This window comes from Lagopus muta, chromosome 5 (genome assembly GCF_023343835.1).
Source record: "Lagopus muta isolate bLagMut1 chromosome 5, bLagMut1 primary, whole genome shotgun sequence".
In the NCBI taxonomy this organism is placed as follows: domain Eukaryota; kingdom Metazoa; phylum Chordata; class Aves; order Galliformes; family Phasianidae; genus Lagopus; species Lagopus muta.
The window spans coordinates 50,440,464-50,456,331 of record NC_064437.1 but is presented as its reverse complement, the minus strand read 5'-3'; the positions used below and the strand labels follow the sequence as shown (position 1 = coordinate 50,456,331).

At 39.3% G+C, this 15,868-nt stretch overlaps 1 long non-coding RNA gene across 3 annotated transcripts in view; it reads right to left on the bottom strand.

Moving 5' to 3' along the window:
• Nucleotides 1-312: 312 nt before the first annotated feature.
• Nucleotides 313-15,868, bottom strand: part of LOC125693780 (uncharacterized) — a 55,708-nt gene continuing 40,152 nt past the window's right edge. For 2 of the 3 annotated variants that reach the window (XR_007377245.1, XR_007377247.1), the window contains one exon: nt 313-3,062. This is a non-coding gene — a long non-coding RNA (uncharacterized LOC125693780). The remainder of the gene's footprint in view (nt 3,063-15,868) is intronic. The other variant, XR_007377246.1, reaches the window with a different exon arrangement.

Sequence of the window (15,868 nt, the reverse complement as noted above, 5' to 3'; positions counted from 1 at the left end):
TTCATAATTCATGAAGGAACAGTATTCCCTCCTGGGCATTAAAACCAGTCCAGATAACACCAAGAACAGCTGGTAAGTCTGATAGTGTGATTTCCCCTCTCCCAAGTGTAAAGAGACAAAAATTTGAAACAGCTGGAAAATATATTCAAAGTATGACAGGCACCATGTCACAGCAGAAGTGTCAGGTAAGCTCAGCACAAAACAGTACCTTTACTTCTTCCTTCCTTCCTTCCTTCCTTCCTTCCTTCCTTCCTTCCTTCCTTCCTTCCTTCCTCCCTCCCTCCCTCCCTCCCTTCCTTCCTTCCTTCCTTCCTTTCTTTCTTTCTTTCTTTCTTCTGTAACAAGATTCGTGAGTGGATGGAAATGCTTAAAACGATAATGAATCTCTCTGAATGTTTACATAGTTCCCATCAGTGCAAAGACTTGCCCTGTGCTAAAACTAATTTACTACAGTGTGTAAAAAATAAAATAAAATAAATTGACTTTGCTCTGTTGGTTGAAATTCCTATCCTACATGTACGTACTTTTTCATGCGCAGAGATATTTTGTCAGAAGATTCTCAGCTGACCTTGACTCTTTTAACCTCTGCTCAAGCATGTGAAGAAGAGTTCAGGAAAACTTAGTAGACAATAGAAGAAGGTTTTGTTAATTATGGAGATTAACTTCATAAATGCATACCATGTCCTCTCCACAAATAATTTACAATGAAAAATAAGAATCATTTTCAAGACAGAGTGTAAAATAACAATTACATATAGGTACTCAAACTATATGTAGTATTAATTTAAGTATGGAGCACAAATAGGGCAAATCTTATTTTCAAAATGGTTGCAGGGCAAAACAATGGGATACTTACACCTGCTGCTTCCCTTAAGTGCCTGCATACCATTGCGTGCAGCACAGGAAATTAACAGGATAGCTTCTCACTGCAAGCACAGATACCTGGTGGGACAGCTCATGTGACTGGAGTGCTGTCTGTGGAGGATTATGTTCTTTTTTGGAAAGTCAGGCTGAGGAAGCAAGGTGGAGGAGCTGCCCCTCTATGCGAGAGACCAACTAGAATGTAATGAGCTCCATCTGGGAGTAGGTGGGAAAAAGAAGGCTTATGAAATGCAGCACAAATTCTTGCCCTATAGGGAAGCATAGGGAGTGCTGTCAGGACATGCAGGGAAGTGAAGAGGAAGGCTAAAGCTCACCTGGAGCTGAAGCTGGAGAAGGAGTAAGGATAATAAGAAGGGGTTTTTAAATGTATGTTAATAGTAAAAGGAAGACTAGTGATAATGTGGGTCCCCTGCTGAATGAGGGAGGTGGCCAGGTAATGGGGGATGCTGAGAAGGTGGAGATGCTGAATGCCTCCTTTGCTTTGGTCTTCACTTCAAAGATTCCCCCTCAGGATGCCTGAAGGGAAGACAGTCCGGGAAATTGAGAGCTTCCCTCTGGTTGAAGAGGGGGTGGTTCAGGAGAGCTTAGGTGGGGTCAGTGTGCACAAATGGGCCCTGATGGGATGCATCCACACATGCTGAGGGAGCTGGCAGAGGTGAACGTTGAATCACTATCATCTTTGTCAGGTCTTGGAGAACAGAAGAGGTGCATGAAGACTGGAGGATAGCTAGTGTCAATCCAGTTTCAAAAAGGGAAAGGAGTATTCAGGAAACTCAAGGCCAGTCAGTCTCACCTCTGTCCCTTGAAAGGTGATGGAACAGCTTGTTCTAGATGTCATCTCCAAGCAATTGGAAGAGAAGTTAATCAGGAACTTCTGAAGTTCATTTTCAGCATGGATTCACCTAGGGAAAATCATGTTTGACAAACCCCATAGCCTTCTCTGGTGGCATCACCAGCTAGGTAGATGGGGGGAGAGCAGTGGATGTCATCTACCTTGACTTCAACAACGTTTTTGATACCATCTCACATGATCCCCTGATCTTGAAGCTGAGAAAGTGTGGGATAGATGAGTGGACTGTGAAATGGTTTGAGAATTGGCTGACTGGCTGAGCTCAGAGGTTGTGACTGGTGATGCAGAGTCTGGTTGGAGACCTGCGAGTAGTAGTGTTCCCCAAGGGTTGGTGCTGGGACCAGTCTTGTTCAATGTCTTCATCGACAGCCTTGATGAGGGGATAGCGCCCACCTTCAGCAAGTATGCCTATGATACAAAGTTGGGAGGAGTGGCTGACACAGCTGAAGGCTGTGCTGCCATTCAGCGAGACCTGCACAGATTGGAGAGCTGGGCAACAATAAACCAAATGAGGTTTAATAAAAGCAAGAGTGGAGTCTTGCACCTGGGAACAGGCTGAGGCATGAACTTAGAGAGGAGCTCTGTGGAGAAGAACCTGGGGGTCTTGTGGACAACAGGTTGGCCATGCAGTGTGCCCTAGTGGCCTAGAAGGCCAATGGGATTTCTGGGGTGCATTAAAAGGAACGTGCCAGCAGGTCAAGGGAGGTGATCCTCCCCCTCTACTCTGCCCTGGCCAGTCTGTATCCTGGTCTGGGCTCCCCAGTACAAAAAAGACAGGGGTCTCCTGGAAAGAGTACAGCAAAGGGCCTCAAAGATGATAAAGGGCCTGGAGTCCCTGTGAGGAGAGGCTGGGTGACCTGGGTCCGTTCAGCCTTGAGAAAAGATTGAGAGGTGATCTTATTAATGCACGTAAATATCTGTGTGGGAATCAAGGAGACATGGCCAACCTCTTTTCTCACGGTCTCTGGGGACAGGACAAGGGGAAACAGTCATGACTGAAGTATAAGAAGTTCCACATCAATATACAAAATAACTTCTTCAGAGTGAGGGTGACGGAGCACAGGAACAAGCTGCCCAGGCAGGTTGTGGATTCTGCTTCTCTGGAGATATTCAAGATCCACCTGGACACCTACCTGTGCAGCCTGCTGTAGGGGGCCAGCTTTGCAGGGCAGTTGAGCTTGATGATCTTCGGAGGTCCCTTCCAACCCCCACAACTCTGTGATCATCTTTTTTTGTCTGAAAACACAACTTTCCTCACTGGATAAGGACTGAAGAATCAGCTGTTCATATGGATGAAGGCAATTTGAGACATCATTTTGAACTGCTGCTACTGCACAAAAGAAAAGACAACATAAAATCAACACGAGAAGTTTGTAGAAGAGTCACTCTTCTGAACACAAAGTCTGTCAATCTTCACTGAGTGTCTCAAATACAGAAAAAAAAAAAAGATTTCAGAGGAAATTTTGTTTAACATTGGTCAGATGTGATTAAAGGTGCACAAAACAAGTGACAGAAGATAAAAGCATCAGAAATGTGAATTTCACAAAGTGAAGTGATATGAAGATATAAATTAATACGTTATCTAAGATTAATGGCAAAATGTGGCCACCTGAGCAAGACAAGTAATGAAAAGGGGAGAATAAAGACTTTATAAAAATAGACGGAGTGGTCAAAAATCAGAATATCCCAGTTAACCTTGCTTAATAACAGTGTTTTAAACCTCCTAGAACAAGAAGAAAATCAATATTTTAAAGGTAGAGTACAATGACCTAAAACTCAGACCAGAAGAGGTGAGTTTTAGACGCCATACTCAACTGAATTGCTTCTTTATAGAATTGCTTCCTTACTCAATTCAGTTTTTAAATTCTACATTGCAAGGATTTGCTATTATACATATAAATATCTTAGAGGAAAAAATGGTAGAAGATGTATAAAGAAGTGCTGGCAGCAGTATTAAAATCAGATATGAAAAAACTAAAATCCTTAGACTTCCTGTGAAGAATACAGTTATGCATATTCCAACTGAGTGGCAGAAACTAGGAAGTAGGTTCAAAAGCTTATAGGATTCAAACTCCAATTATCTTAAATTATTGGTTGAAAAAAAACAAACAACCAACAATAAAAAGAAATAGTCTATTTAAGAAAGGAAGACAATGAGAAGTGAACACAGTTATTTATATGTCCTCCTGAGCTTAAATTATCATGGAGTTAGGCCAGTACATAACAACTAGAAGCTTCTCCTTTGGGATTCTTGCCAACATGTTATCACTTACTGTGGCCAGAAGGATATTCTTGGAGGAAAAAAATCCGACCTATTAAAACAATTCTTACGTACCTGTAAGCCAGGTTTAACATCTGTATTCGAAGATAACCAGCTAAACATAATCACGTTCCTACCTGAATGCAGAGTAGGTAGCCACTCTGTATTTAAGGGACTAATTCTCACTTCCATTTAGTATGTTGGTCACATGAGTAAATTGAGGACAAAGTGAATAAATAATAATCAAACCTCTCAGATCAAGTAAAAGCAATGCAAGAGTTGGTTATGCATTCAATGCAGCATAGAACTGGAGCTAATGAAACATAGGAAACCCTGGGTGATTAATAAGTTAGAAACTAATTCTATGCTTGAGCTTTCTTGAAAGAAAACTGAATTGCAAATTGAAATAGAAGTCACAAATTTGGCTTCATTTTGAGACTTTGCAACATAGGCCTTTGTTTCTGCAGGCATAACATGGCTAAGTGTGTGCAAGAAAAATATCTTCCAACAGTTTCCTTGATGCAATACAAAAGATACGCTGAATTTTATGCTAGAGTATATCACTAGAAAGAGTCAATGAAAAGCAGAAAAAGGGGCACTGAAGGATGATAACAAACTAACTCCTTATCTATAGCAGATTTTTTTTTTTTTTAATTGTGGCTACATAGGCTGCAGAAAAAGTAATCTTTCCTGTTTTGCTTTCATTGACAGATTATTAATGTTATGTTGGAAAAGTCCTCTGTCAGCCGCAAATGATGATACATTACCAAAGTTCAAACTGTTTAAACTTGGTTTTTGTCTTTTCATTTGGATTACATTTTACATTCAGGTTCACAGAACTGTCAAGTGGACAAGGACTACTTCCTTTTCAGTTGCCTACTAAAAACTTGCCAAGAAACATATTTAGAAGTCAAAGGTCTTGGGAATCAGTGATACACACAAAAACCACATGTAATTCAACTATCAAATTGCTCTAAGTATTGAAAGAGATGATGATATATATTCACAAGCTTTGCTATTGCCAATATTATGCATTCAAAGGAGATATTAGCAAATTGAGTATTGTTGCTTTCTATTGTAGTTGATTAATGTTAACTAAGGGAAGTCATTCACTGAAGTACAAATAAAACCTTTTCTGATTTCTGTGAATTCCATCCAGAAAGAGAAGATTTTGAGAGCTTTATTAAAATAGTTTATTCTATGATTATTTCTGTGATCCACTTATTTCTGTAATTCCTCATGGAGACAGAGAAGTTTCTTCTGCATAGGTTATAAATAACTGCTATAAGGCTTTATATGTTTTTACTGGTGATGACTTTTTACTTAGACTGAACATACCTCGATTGTTGAGATGTTGCCTTACGGTTGCCCTCAACATCATGGTCACACAGAGAAATATCCCAGCTGCCTAAAAATAGTAAATTGTAGTGCTTGTATTTCACCTGAGACTCTGATTAGTTCACATGGCATGTACCCACTGTGCACTTGGCCAGTACACCCAGTGCCTAACACCTGATAAATTCCTCTTTAGATGACAACACTTTTGAGTGTATACTATAATCATAAATGTAGGTTTGGTTTTAGATATATTTCAGGAAATATATTTCAAAGTTATCTATTTTGGATTTTGGAGTTGATTGAATATGTTTCTACAAAAATACAAAATAGGCCCTTTTTATTTTACAGTTACCTAAATGTCAGCTATTGCTGTTAGGGTTAAGTTACACAGGATGTTATTTCAACATAACTTGGGGATAAAACTAAATATATCTCAGGGATAAAACTAAATATATCTGGAGTCCTTCCAGGAGAACAAGTGAACTTCTCCCTTTCCTTCTAGGTTTTTTTGCCTTGCCTGGCCAGGTTGTTTGGCCTTCAAGATGAGATCTCAAGGTGATGGCTGAAAGCATCTTTCACCTCATTTCTCCGCTCATGCAGTGTTACAGATGATGCCTGCCTCATAACCCAAGCAATTTCAAAACTAGAAAGTGAACAGCTGGAAAACTACACTGGTTGTGGAAGTAGTGGCCACAATTAAGATCTAAAATCCTTCAGACATCTGAAATGCAAACACACAAAATAAATGCTCCATAAGCACATAGTAGTGCAATACATAGTAGTGCAATATATAGTAGTGCAATATAGCTGTGGATTTTTCATCAGAAATGTCTTAACCGATGACCGTCTTTGTTGTCTTGGGCAAACAATGCAGCAGTGCTCATGTTCTCTTTGTTGATTCTGTCTGCACATGGAAACACTGCAGTATGCATCAGATAGTCCCTGCAGTGCGTACAACAACACCAGACCTAGCTGTGGCCCTCTTAACTTGTAAAAAAAATCCTATGCAGCAGATAAGCATATGACAAAAATTGGCCTCAATATTCCTTGAAAAAAAAAAAAAAACCTATGGAAAACATATAGGTTGCTAGGGATCTTTAACTTTTGGCAAACAAGGCATTTTTATAGGTTGCTATAGTTGGACACATCTAGCAAAGCCCCAGTGCCAGCTGTGCACTCAGTGGTGCAAAGCACAGTAGAAATTATAGCAGCGTGCACAGGAAAATACACAAATGCTTTGTTGCTTGCTTTATCATTCAGGCATTTTCAACTAGAAGAAGATCCAAGAATTTTATCAGAAATATCACTTTCCCATTTCATAGCTGATTAAGTGATCTGAAAGATGTCTGCTTGCTTTAGGAAACATCTAGGTAACATTTAGTACAGACTTTTTTTTTATGGTGGCTGGTTAGATATGGTGCAAGAATTAACACTGATGGAAGAGTTAACTCATCAATGAAAGAAGAGTTAAATGAAAGCAAATATGCTGCAGAGTAGTTATGGACTGCCATAACCATGCTGTTATTGGTGGTCTGAGCATCAGAAATTCAGGAACTCCAAACCATGCTCCCACACAGGCCAAGCTCATCGTGTTATTCAAGGTAGAGATTTGTATATGTGTAATGGGATATAATGGGATGGAAAGCACCACGCTAATAGCAGGGTGGTGAAGTCTTTGGCTACAGGAAATGAGAACAAGCCCAAATACAGCAGATACAGAAATTAAGGGAAAAATAAAAGCTGCTCATCTTTGGAAGGCCTTAGGCAAGCAGGGAACTCCAGCATGAAATGCCGTCACCTCCATTGCCAGCCCTTAAGTGAGGTCTGGCAAGGGGTGGATCCTAGCTCTACTCCTTCCAGTCACTCAGGTACACTGCATGCACCTGAGCTCCTCAGGGTTGGCCCTGCCTTCCCACCAGGTGCTCACCACTGAAGCTCAAACTTGGGGACAGAGGAGCCTAAATAGACAGATACATCCTTCAGTTACTGAACTACTTCAGAAATATATTTCTTCTTTAAAATATAACCAAAACCACACAAGATTGTTTTTGCATTTTGAAACTCCTCAGTTACTGATTTTTTTTAATCTCTAACCTACAAATTATCCAAGTACTTTAGAGGAAGGATTTATTGCCAGTTATTTTCTCTTAGGCTAAGTGCCAGTGTACTCTTTTAAACTCGTGCTTCTGCTCCAGCTGATCCCAGCAGAAATGCAAAGCCTTAGGTGACTTCATACACCCTAGACAGAGCTTCCAAACTCACAATGTGTAAAAGCTTTAAATAGCACCTCTGTGCCTATACTGAGAGTTGTGTAAAGCACCTAAGATACATGGTTACTGTGAATACTGGAAAATTCAACTCCTTTTTTTTATTACTGATGCCAGTCAGTCGAATACCTCTTGGAGTGGTCTGTGCCATTTGGAAATACTGCCTTCTATTCACTGTTGAAAGCTGAGTGAAGAGCAAGTAGCACAGACACAATGTGCAGTCTGTGTCCACAAGCTGTGAAAGACCTTGAAGTTTCAGGCCAAAACTGTACTTGTTTTGATAACATATACCTGAAATATAGTGTTAAGAAATGATCTTTTAATGCTCTCTGCCAACTATTTTGTATCTTATGCCAAACACTGGAACACATTAAATTAATAAATACTAAACTATTAGTATAAATGTTAACTACTCTCCCCTCCAACAACAACAAAACAATGAATAATTAAAAAAAAAAAAAGTATTGTCAGGATGGGGAAATATTTCACAGGCATGTAACAATTATCTGCACTTTGCACTAGATAACGAAATCTGTGTTGCTTCTCTTACAGGAGAAAGTATGTTTGTAAAAAGACAAACAATAATACATCTTCCTGGGTTTGATCACACAGAAGGGAAAGACCTTTCATAATTTTCTGGTATCTTATCTGGCGTTCTTTTTCACATCTTGCTTTTCAGTTCAGAGATATTTAAGCTGCTTTCTCACTGGCTATTTTTCCATAAGCTACTGGAAGACTTTAAACTGCCGAGTGATTAAATGGAAAAATTACACAGAGATGGGGGAGCTGCCTTTTATGTTTGCAGCTTAGGTTGGGCAGGCTGTGCTTTGTCTGCAAATCCACAATTCAGACCAACTTGAAATGAGTACTGACACTCTAGGCTGAATTCAGAATGACCAAAGTGACCTGCAGGGACTTACACTTGGCATTATTTGTATGTTCTTTTCCTATTTTATGTGTTTTGCTATCTTTTATCACTTCATACATTTGTCAATATGAAGATAATGTCTTCTTGTTTTTAAATTGCTCCTAAGTTTGATCAAGGTCCTTTCTTCTTAAAGATATGTTCACAACTGTGCATTTGAGCTCCTGAATTGGAGCTCATTCTCAGCAGACCCACTGACATGCAAACTTTGTTTTTGCATCTGACATGTTAGCATATGCTGAGTCTAATTGCACAGTTGCAGTTTGGCACTGCTTTGGTGCTGACAGGCTGATAACTTTTTAGCTGCTGCTCAGCTGCAGCTGAGAACATGACTACTTTTAGTTGTTTGTTTTCATGGCAAAGAAGTTCATCTGAACTCCTGCGTTTTCAGCAAAACTCTTTGACATGACCTAGAACAAAGTAGGAAGACTCACCGACCAGTTAACAACAGGTGAGAAGTACGGATGAATTTGATCCCTTCTCCCCTTGAACACATGCTAAGGATGGCAGGGTGTCTGTTTGTAAGTTTTCCCATTGAGGGGTATTGTACTGGCACGCACAGCAGCTAGACATATGACTGGCATAGCTCCCCTAACTGGGGACAAAAAAAAAAAAGAGCAGAAGGAGGACGAATGGAACAGCTTGAAAATGTGCCTCTTAAAATGTCACGACCATTTTAGCTCTCACCCTCTTGTAACATGACTATTACGCTACTTTAGGCACAAGCTGAAGGGATTGGTGTGAACAAAGGGGAGTAGCTAGCATCACCTCTGAATTAAGATCCTTGAGATTAGCACTGCTCAAGGAGAATGACTTCCATTTTTTAATGAAAACCAACTGGGAATTTCTGCTAGAGTAGTGATGGTTGGGTATAATCCAAGTGTGCCTGCAAAACATTGTGCTGTAGTGAAACCACAATTTTTGAAGACACAAAATTTTTCTTCATATTTTGATAGCATATCTAAATAAAAAGGTTTTTGCATACATCTTTCTTGGCACATATTACATTTAAATTACAAATTAAATAGCCTTAGATTATTGATAGATAACTCTAGACATACTTATTCAAAAATGCCCCATTTTTCAGATTAAAAACAAAGCACACTGAGCATTTCTCAGAATATATGCCCATACCTCTCTTACCCACTCTAAATCCTTACATATGCTTTTGGCATCAGTCAACTTGCCATCTGAGCCAGCCTACCACAGACAAACTTAAGGTGGATGAATAGTCAATTACCTGCAAGAATGAAGTCTTGGAGCATAACTGAACTAATCTGCTCACGACTTTAAAAGGAAGAAAACTGGTTTAGGTATGATGCCGTGTATCAGCAATGCAGTCACAATGTGTTTCGGTACTCTTACCATGCTGAAAGTATGCTGACTCAACAGTTAAAACATTGTACAACACAGCAGTGGCTCAAAGAATTTTATAGCACTCTGGCATTTATGTGCATATCTGTGACTCTCCTTTCCTTCTTCTTGCTAGTAAGTCTTCCTCTAGTTCCAGGTTTCAGAACAAATGTAAAAAATCTGAGTTCAGAAAGTTCCCTGCTTTGGACAGAATGACTTTTACCTTCAAGAGGGACTAATTTGCCTTCATTTTTGTGTATGACTGTACTAATAACAGCAACAAACAAGGCACATACAAGAGTCTGGAATACGGTTGACAAAGATGTAACATATTATGTATTTTTAAAGTTCTACATGCCATTTAGAAAAACAAAAAGTAAAACTAATTTTTTTATTACCTGTAAGTTTTGTATTACCTGTAAAACATTTGACAGAGGAGACCAGAACCAGGCAGACTAGAAAAAACTCTACACATCAATGAGTCTTAGGCTGATCTGGACCTTTTGATTTAGAACAAGATTAATAACAGAAGGCACAGGCACACTCCTGTACATAGCATTATTTTTTCTGAACAGATTTTCCAGTAGTCAAGAATATGTTCAGAATTGAGAAATTTTAGGATGTAGCATATGAATCAGCATCTACTTTTCTGGATGAACAGATAATGAATCATCACCTTCCATTCTCTATCTATACCTACGACATGTTGCATAAAAAGGGACAGGCATGCTATTTCATTTTCTAGTATACCTGCAGGGTGTTCACAACCTGATTTTGGAGGTAACACCCCAGATGATAAGGTGTCTTTCTTAAGATAGTGACATTCCATTGACCAACACCCTATCCTGCTCTCAACATTGCATGCTATGACTAGCTTAGAAGTTTCTCCTTAAATACCTTCTTCCTGTTCAAATGCAAACAGCAAGTAGGGCTATTATCTGGAGAAATGAAACATGCAGTGTATAATGACGGTAATAAAATGAATACAGCATTTCTACTCTACCACTCTTATACAGAGATAGAATTTATTTTCTCTCATACTTACCATGAGAAAAAAACTACAAATGGCATGATGTTCCCTTTCCCTTGGGAACAGAGAGTTTTTAAAAGTTAGCATTGGATGGAAACAGACTTATTAAGCTTTACTGTTCAATATTTTACTTCCCATCTTTGTTCCTAAAGAACATAATCACAACTTCCTCACCTGTAACAGGTCAGTGTGGCTGGGCAATTGTTCATTCAGGGATAATCTCTTCTTGTCTACTACAGTGAAACACACCTATACAAGAACATGTATATCTCTTAGCAACTGCTAAGAGATTTAAGAATGGGTTTTCTATAGTCCAGGAGAATAACATGAGTGCTATACCAGCCATACTGTGTTTTATTCTGTACCCTCTCTCATTGTCTAAGAAAGGATCCTTGGTAGAACTCCCTGCTAAAGAGAAAGAAGAAGTTTTTAAAAAACTCATTAACAAAGAATTGCTAAAAGAACTTTCCAGAAGGGATGTGTGTGTGTTAGACTAGCGTTCGAGCAACCTTAAGTGATCTCAAGCAAACATTTGTTGGCATATGAGCAGCAAGGTTCAGAAAGAGCTTCAGAGAGAAAAACTGAAATGTTGTCAGCCAGAATTTTTAAGTGAGGTGAGGTAAAGTAGTACTGAAAATCTTAGTAGCTTCTAAGCTACTAAGTGTAACAAACCAAAGGGCCCTGAAGAAATTACACAAATATTAAAGTACCAAATTTCAAATTTAGAGTCTGCCACAGCAAACAAAGCTTTGCCTTTGTTCTGCTGAGAGAACACCATTAATTTTACTTAAAATCCTGAAATGAATGCTAAGTGAATTGATTACCCCCCTTCACTGGGTATTTCTGAAGTTGCTTCTGCAGTACTGAGTCCAATTTTGGTTCCCTCAGTAAAAAAGCCTCGTGAGGCACAAGGAGGGGTGAAACCAGTGGAGGGTCACCGAGAGGGTTAGGGGACTGAAACATGCTACAGACAGCAGGACTGCCCTGCTGTACGAAGCTGCTGTGGGAACAGTTTCCTTGTTTTGCAGAGGAAAAGGCTGAGTAATGATGGATCCGAGCATAGCTTTCACCTACTGAAGGAGGGACAATGGAGAAAATGGAGCCTTACTGTTCCCCAGGAGTGTGTAGCAGAAGATGAAAAAGGCAAGTCAGATATTGCAGCAAAGACATTCCAGTTATAAATGGAAAAATATTACAAGAGTGGTTAAGCACTGGCAGAAGTTGTCTATAGAGAAGCTGTTGGACAAGCAACCTGAGCTCAGCTGGACAAGCAACTTAAGCAGCCAGATCTAACTTTGAAGCTAGCCTTGTTTTGAAGACAAGACTGGAACAGATGACCTCCAGAAATCCCTGCCTGTCCCAGTCATTCTATGACTGTAGTTCTCCAGGGAAATATGCAAGATTTTTCTCACTGATTAAATACATTTTAAAGATTGCAAAATATACTGTAAGCATTATTGCATATGTGGGGCAAGCACATTTTGACAGCAAACTCACTGTGTTCTGGGAAGCAGTATCCAAGAATAACCCAAGGCAACTAATTTATTGCAAATATGTTATTTAAGCTGTAGATCTTTCTATGCTCAGGGGCTCAGTGTCCCAACCCGTTGTGGGATGAAACAAGACTGATGCTGTTACAGTCTTTGGATTTGAGAGGTTTCATTCTTTCCAGTAAATCTTAAGATGAAACTAATCTCTGCATGAAGTTTGATCCCTGTGAAACTGAACAAATATTTGTATATGTGTGTTTATATCATGCATCCAAAAAGAATGCTGAAATAACTAGGTCAGATCCTAGGACACTCCTATTTTAAGGCTGAAGTGATTAGAAGTCAGACTAAACCTTAAAGAAAAAAGGTTCATTCATCCCTCAGTCCTGTGCCATAGGGGAGATTTTTCCCCCAACAGAGCAAATCCAAGAAAAACTCAACACAGAATTTCACTGTATTAATTTTCATGCACTGCTCTTCCCTTGTGATACACAAGACAAAAAGGACCTTATAAGAGAACCTACAATATAGAAAGAGATAATTTCAGTGGCAGAATAAGAAAAGGAGCATTATTCAAAGACTTCCGAACACTACATGAACATACTGCAGATGTCAGCTGGACTGCTATTAAATACAGCAATGCTTACTCAGGATGAGGGTTTTCATGAAATTGTTTACCATAAGTCTTACAAGAATGGAAATCATACTGAAAAATCATGTGTCTCATGCAAGGTTGTAAGGGATTTTTCACATCTGGATAAAGAGGCCACCTATCTGCTTGAAAGACTTTGAAGAACAAAAGTCTTCCCATGTAACTGCCAAGAAGTGTCTATTCAATCAGTGTTTGCTTGGTCACACAGAGTCACACAGAAACCAAATTGCACAAAGCACAACTTCACTTGCTGGGCAAAAGATTGATATTCAGCACAGTTATTTTCTCCACCTGGCTCACTGAAAAAAGAATAAATTCTGACTACCTATACACAGCAATGTGATTTATATGTATGAAATGTTCGACAACAGAATCACAGAATCTTTTTGGATGTGTGGTTACAAATTAAAAGAAATTTTGTTTCAAAAAATACTGAAATACTAATAAAGGAATGCTGTATTTCTTTCAGACATCTAGGACCATCTTTATGTTCTCAAAAACTTGTAAGCCAGACATATATGTATTTTAATTTGTACCTACCTATACAATATATGAAAGTTTCCTTTCAGATACACCTTACAACATGAAAACAAGGCAATTACACTTTCAAAAGACAACACATTTATAAATACTATGTAAGGAAATCTTGCTGGAAATATCCTGAATTTAACATAATCACATTAAGCAAACTTTTAATTAGTTTATGATATTCCCTTGCCTTTCTATGACAGTTGTTTCAGATAACAATGCACTTCTGTAGAGTGATTCATTTGTGGTCAGTGCAGTACTTTTTCTAGACTTTCTGTGATTCATGCCATGAGATACGGGGTAATAAAGACTGCAAAAAGATAAAACCTTAATTATTCCTTTTGCAGACAGTGCCAGCACTAAACAAATCCCTAAAACAACAGTGGAGTTTCCCAGGAATAGTTTTCTTGGTCCACATTTGTAACCATAAAACATTCTCAAAGTTCAATGAAAGGCTTTCAGAAGTAAGTAAAGAAAATAAGATTCTGCTAAGGCTAAACCAAGCTTTTAACTGTATTTCATCTGATAAATCACTGATTTTATGTTTCAAAAGGTCCACAAGCTCAACTCAGTTTGGACTTCCCTAGCCTTGATGCATACCTGAGTAATTATTTGCATCACAAACATGGTTGTAGAAACCGGCTGCCCAACTCCATATATAATAGCCATTTACAAAGATTATTCTTGATAGCAGAGAGTAGATATTGAACATAAGAGCTCAATTTAATAAATGGCCAGTGGAAGCTTTGTGTGACTGCAGTGTCCCCCAAGCTGATGGGCCATGACTATGCTACCACAGATACTCCTTTATTAAAGCCCTTCTTTATTAATGTGTGTTGAGTAATGCTGCAGGAGCCACGTATGTGCCAACTAAAATCCGATGGATATTTTCTGTTTTCTAGCAACCACAGTATTGTGCCTTGGATTAGCAATTGATTTTAGCCTCAAGCCTAAAATCAAATCAAGAACGTCCCTGTTAAATTGTATAGTATTATTGCACTGAGCTAGCATTACCCTCTGACCCTGCAAACAGCAGCAATTTTTCAAGGGATATGTTGTTATGCAAGTAAATGGAGATGTATAATTTTTCCTCTCTGGGGTTTATTCTACAAATGCAGTTATGATCAAACTATGCTCTCAGGAAATGCTTTCTTATCTTTGCTTACAGAGGCTTCAATTATACACTAAAGTCCATCCAACTTCTTCCATACTCACAACTGCAATATATCTCCTTCCTTCCCTCCTGAAGCTCTGCAGGAAGATAACAATATAGCAACCTAAAGTAGCAAAACCAAATAGTAAACCACTGAAACTTGCTTAATTACTGGGTTTTGAAAAATGGTTTGAGAGAAGCAGCTTTTCCATTCTCCTCTGACATGAAATGAACAGAGCCAACAAACAAATGACCAGGCTTGTTGGATAGTTGACAGAAACCGAATCACTTTTTACCTACTCTAAAAGCCACTCACTGAAAAAGGAGCTGGCTGGTTTAGGCAGGTGAAGAACAAACAGCAGACCTGCAGTGCTGTTTGCATAAACAAGCACTCACAGGAGAGCTAATGCTGTTGATCTTTGAGCAGAACACCTCGAACCTGCCTGCCTGCCACACAGCAACCTCCATGGGCCCACTGGGGAGCCAGCCCACGTGCTACCTAGTCTAGGAATAGCGGGAATAATTTTGACTGCAAACTATTTTGAAAAAGCATACATTTACCATTTTCTGAAACTACAATGACAATTTACAGCAGTTCATTTATTGCAATTAGGCTTTTACACTTAAAATGCAGCATTTTCAGAAAAAGGGCCAGAAGTAGTACAAGAGAGGTCAGTTTTGGTTTACTTGCTATAGAGTCAGTGAGGTACAGCCGCCTGTTATGTGACCCCCTTCCCTCTCCCAGCAGTGCTTTTCTTCTGTGTGCTCCTACAAGTGTCAGGAAAGTGGCTATGACACAGAGCACTGTCAAACACAAGTGAGACAATGATTTTTTTCCTCTGGAGATGCTCCTATTTTAGCAGCCCTGTTTGAAAGGGGAGATGGGCAGACAAACCTACATTTTTAAGCTTCCGATGACAGGAGAGCTGCTGAACCAAAATAACCAGAAACCTGAGTCCGCTATAAAAAGTGCAGATAGAAGACCATCACTGAAGTGCAAACTGTTCTACTACCTCAGGTAACCCCAGCAGTGTGCCTCAGTGCAGGGACATCTCTACAGGTGAGGAAAGAACAGTTCTGGCTCTGCACAGCCCTCTCGCAGCCAGAAACCGGAGCAGCACACTGTGGCCATGAACGGGG